Source organism: Crocodylus porosus, unplaced genomic scaffold, assembly GCF_001723895.1.
Source record: "Crocodylus porosus isolate Cpor-Errol unplaced genomic scaffold, CroPor_comp1, whole genome shotgun sequence".
Classification (NCBI taxonomy): Eukaryota; Metazoa; Chordata; order Crocodylia; family Crocodylidae; genus Crocodylus; species Crocodylus porosus.
Window position 1 is genome coordinate 41,634,578 of NW_017728947.1, and position 5,589 is coordinate 41,640,166.

Here is a 5,589-nt window from a genome sequence, read left to right on the forward strand (position 1 = left end):
AGAGAGAGGAAAGACGTCAGCAGAAGGGGATGGGCCCTGCTGGCTAACTCATAGAAAGTGGATCCAAATGTTGGTTCAGCCCTGGGTAGGCTTTTAGAGAGCTGAAGGTTGTGTGTGTTGCAGTGAGGGGAAGGATTTTTTTTCCCCCTAATCTTAAAGTGAATATAGTGGTTGATGAAAGATGCCAGCCTGGCAGTACACTGGACATTTCTAGAATAAGACTGAAGTTTGTGTGGGCAGGTAGTCCAAAGCTAGGCAAAGATCTCCCCAGGAACCAAGGACCATCTCAGATCTCACAGCCTTCCACTTCAAGTGTGAAGCACATTTCTATGACTTCTTTTCCTGATACTTAAACACAGGATAATAGGTTTACTAAAAAAGGGCAGAAAAGAAGGAAAAAAGAAAAATCCCCATGTTGCACTGCACGTGATTCTCCTCCCTGGAGAGGATGAGAGAACAAGCCACATATGGCAGATGTAAGTCACAGAGCTTAATGCAGTATTGGAAGGCACTCAGATGCAACAGAATAGCTGAGAGACAGAAGCAGGTTACATTTGCCTTCACTGCCCTGCCAGAGGCCTTGACCTCTGCCCTAGAGGAGTCATCTCCCTGAGTGACAGGGTAGTTAACTATCTGTGACCCATTTCATCTCTACCCTGTCTGATGAGGCTGTAGTAAAGGAGGGCATACACTCTATCAGAGCATTCTTTGAGATGAGGATGTTTGTCTCCCAGGTACTGCCCCAAAATGAATCAAGTCACTTCACATAGACTACCAAGCACCCAACAAGTGGGTATACATCTGAGTCATTATAAATCAGATTGGAACTAATGGGCAAGTGGTAAAATGTTATGTCTCCCTTTATAAATCCCCTGAAATATACTGTTTTGTTGGGATATTCTCTATCCTTTAACAGAGACATACAGTGGACTCCTGCTGTTCAGGTGCACAATAGTGTTTAGAAATTCAAACTTTAATACCGCAATTCAGTCTGGGTTTAATCACGGCTTTTTTCACTTTCCTCAGGAATTTCATCTAAAAAATCAAGCTCCTATCCTTTCCTTCAAAGGGGGACGTCTGCTTCTGCTCTCCATTTGTTCTCCATCAACTCTGTTGCACAGGTCTTCAGCTAAGCAGGCATCTTCAGTGCTCTCACTTCCCTGCTTCTCTCACATCCTGCTCCTTCTTCCTTTGTAGCATCCCTATGGATGGCGCTGGTACTTGTTCAGGTCCATTCTTCTTACCTACTGAAACCTCTTCTCTGGTTTTTCTGACACCCATTTTCTCTCTTTCATTTTGCCGCCAAGTAGGGACCCTAGGTAGAGCACATGAGTTGAGCTCATGAGTAGAGGACAGAATGGCTCCCATTTGTTCTCTTGTCTTAAATTTAGATTTAAGCTATGTGGATTGGGCCCATTGTTTTTGTTTTGACCTTGTACAGCACCTAACACAAGGGAGTCTGGGCCATGACTGAGTCATAACAACAACTGCAACAACAACTGCTTGAAGAACATTGGGAAAACACCTCCAATGGCCAACATTAGGACCCATTGCATGTAGACAATGCAACATAGTTCTCTGTAGTTTTCTGCCTTGGTAATAAATCTCCCTCTGGAATGGAGGGGAATAGCAATGGATGAGAGCATATACACACTATCTCTATTATTGATTTGAATTGTTTTTCCTGCATCCTGCAGGTAGTGGACTGTAGCTTAGAAGCTTTCATTTGGCACAGAAGGATTCACAGTCGACCTTTCTGGTTTTGCTGTCAATCTTACTTTAAGGACTTACACTCAGACAAACTGATTTGTGTATTCTCTGTCCCAAGTCTGTCTGTGGTAACTGTTTGCAGATGCATTCAACATAAGCAATGCTACTTCATTGTCATACCGCTACTCCTTTACCCCTCATTTTGAATAGGCTGCACTATTATAATGTCTTCTTGAGGTTTTCGTTTTAACTTGCTATTTTCACTTTTATATTAAAAAATATATGACGTTTCATGGGATTCTGCCTCTGCCTAATGCAGATAGAAAAGCATGAACAGAAGGTAAACATCATAAACTTGGATTTTCTTCTCCCCCTTCCTGTGGTTCTATATAAAACCCAAGTGATCAAAGACTCTTCACATTAGGAACTGTCCTTACTGTTCTTCAAGTCCACAAGAGAAGTAGTAATGTGGGATACCATTCAGACCAGAACAGAGAGACAAAGAATTGAGAATGGAGATAGAGTTTTGATTTTTAATCAACTGTGGTTTCTTTATACCTCTCATACAAGCACCCCTGAGAAGCATACAAGACTATAGAAGCCAAGGATAAAGTACGGGTGAACAAACACCAACCATCAAAGTTGAGTACACTTAAATGCTATTCTTCCCCAGGATGCTTTTTAGAGGTTCACAAAGAGGCAGGAAGATTTTCTTGCATATCCTGTATAGATTACAAAATGTACAAAAAGATAATGTTTTTAATAACAAATGCCAGTTGGCAGCCTTTTCCTGGGGGGGGAGGGGGGGAATCTTGCATTATAATGGAACACCATCAGTACATAAACCTTTAGAAGAGACTGTGAACAAACATTTCAAAACTGAACATGTGCAGTGATGCACGCAAACAGTACAACCCTTTTGCTTGTACATAATATGCACATATTTTTACACAGGCTGTCATAAAAGCTGTGCCATAAACCTATTCAAACTCAATTTCATATTGAAAAGAAATTATACTGTGTAAGCAACAACCACCTGTTTTAATACAAAATTGTAATACAATTATTATGTTGTTAAAATGATAGTAAAATGGGGTAGCAACTGGTTTATGATCCCTGCCCATTACTCAGATTCAGAATCACATTGTTTTTCATTAAGTTAGCTAGTTCTGGAAAGAGATTTCCCAAAGTCAGCTTAAATTACAAATGTCTCCTAGCTGGATTTCCCAAGCAACTTCGGGTTATAAACCATGTTTCCTACCTGCCCTGCTGATATACCTTTTTTCATACAGATAAATGATTTCTGGCTTTCTCTGGTCCTGTATTGATCTGGACAGTGATTTCTGATGAGTTTCTATTGTCACAGTTTGCCCTGTGTACACTTACTGCTACCACTGAAGACAGGGCCAAAGTTAGCACAGACCTGGGGCATTGTTTATAGAAGTATCATAGAGAAGTAAGGCTGGATAGGACCTCAAGAGATCATTTAGTCTAACTGGGGATTTAACCTGGGACTGTGGTGTCATTATCATTGCACTCTAACCAACTGGGCTAACTATCTCTCTAAGAAAAGTGGATACTGTTTCCCATAAAAATCAGATCAAGGTTGCAAATTTCATCAAACAGGATTTCTACCATCACATGGAATAGCAGCTTGCCTGCTCTGTGCAGCTGGAAGTGAACGGGTTCATCAAACATGGAACTGTGCTATGTGATTGATCGTTTAGTTGCTGCCATTATAATGCTAACCCACTCCATTTTCTATGTCTGAAGACAATGCACAGGGTCAGCTGAGAGACCAGGTGCCCATGAACAACAATATTTCAATCCCAGTCATGAATCCACACATAATGGCACATTAATATAAGCCTGAGGATATCCCTGCACTAAAAATTGGATTAATGGAGATGAGCTTGACAGCCCTAAATCAAAAGCAACGCAAAATATGAGCTGTTGGAATTAAGCTGTCAGGAAGAGTCATGTAAAAGCAAAAGGCATTTGGAAGGTCATAAGGTGCTATCAACAGATGTTTTAGTGGCCAAGGCACTCTCCTGGGTGGTGAGAGATGTGGCTTTGAACACCTCTCCTCAGGCCGAGAAGGCACCTAACTTCCAGGAAAGATGCAGGATTGCAGACAATTGGCTAGCTGCCAATTGGCCTGCTTAATTTACTGCATACTGTAAATCCCATCTTTACAAACCAAGCTATCCCATAGGGGACAATCCCCTGCCTAGGAGATTTAAGCACTTAATTTGAATTTGTGAATTCCTCTCCTGGGGCAAGCATTTAAGTCCCTATGTAGATCTGGGCCGTAGTGCCTTTGAATCATTACTCACACAAAATTTAAAATTCAAATACATCTTCCCCTTGCTCCTAATTACTTCCAGAAGGCTATTTCTTCATGAGGTATTCCTAGAAAATTGTGTTGGCTATAAAATAATAATAATGATGGGGTGTAGCCAATTATGTTATTCAAGACTTTACAGAGATCCAGGAGAGTGCTAGTGAATTGACTAAAGAATGACTTTGTTACAAGGACCTGCTTCCCCACAATACATCACATTAACGTGTTGACTTTTTGCTCTTCATTATGTAAATGGTAGAAGACAGCTGACAATTCTTTTTTATGTTATGGGATTCTGGGGTTGTGTGTGACTGGATTATTATTGTTGCAAACTGGTTAAAGGACAAAACTAAGGCTCTTAGTGCACTGCCAGCAGAAAAGTATCTAAGGAGTACTTGTATTGATAGTCTATGGGTAATGAATACTTACCTACACATTTTTGGCTGTATTCATAGATTCAAGCCATTGACTCTACATGAAATAGTCCAGTAAATGATAGAGACAATGATGGACAATCAAGTGTCTTGGTGTTTTTGTGAGGGAGTCTGAACCCCACTCATCCTGGGCTTAGAAAGGGGTGGAAAGGGTTACAGGTTAGCCCAAGCTGACCAATAGCATCATGGATTCTGCAAAAGCATTCAGCAAGGCAACATTTACACATATGCTTACTAACACGATGGAGCCCCCTTCAAGTTTAGAAACTCTGTAAGCAATACAACAGACTGAAGCTCTCCTCACTCACCAAGATGTACTTTCCTCACTCACCAAAAGGTACTTTGTAAGGCTTCTCAGGTGTCTCTCTCCCCACCATGTAGACGTATACAAAATAAGGCTGAGACAGAGAGGTTCTTCTAAGGTGCTCTAGACCCCTTCTCCCCTCTTCACTATAATCCTAGAGTAGCCAAGCTACTCGCACAGGATTAATTTACAGGGCTATATCCTTACAAGGAAATCTCCCAAATCTCCAGGGGCAGACAAGACATCACCCTTGTCCCAGAATACACATGCAACCAACTCACCGCACCATACTGTTTTTAACATTCTCTTTAATATCTTTTCTCTCTCCCATCACATCATTCTTTCTCAGTCAATCAATCCCGAATAAAAGCTCATCAATCACTGCCAATCATGCATCGTCCAAGCAGTCTCACACTCACTAGATACATTCAGTCAAATCCAGTCTCTCACCTTTACCTCAAAACCAGTCATAGTTTCCCCCACCAAATATTCTGACCCTACTACACTTGCCCATGCTGCCTAAGTGGGGCAGCAGGTCTAACGTTCACTGTCTTTTGAAGGCGTCTGATAGAAACAGTAACTGTGCATACTCTACTTCAAACCTAGCGTCACCTTTAAGTACATACATGCTGCCTCAAAACTTCACAGGTAACATCAGCTGCACATTTTTAAACGAGAAAGCAGAACATCAAATGCAAATGCATACTTCTTCCTAAAATTTGTCTTCCCAAACCATAAACTCTTTGGAAAAGACTGTATCTCCCTATGTATGTGTTTAAACAGTGGCTAATACAGTG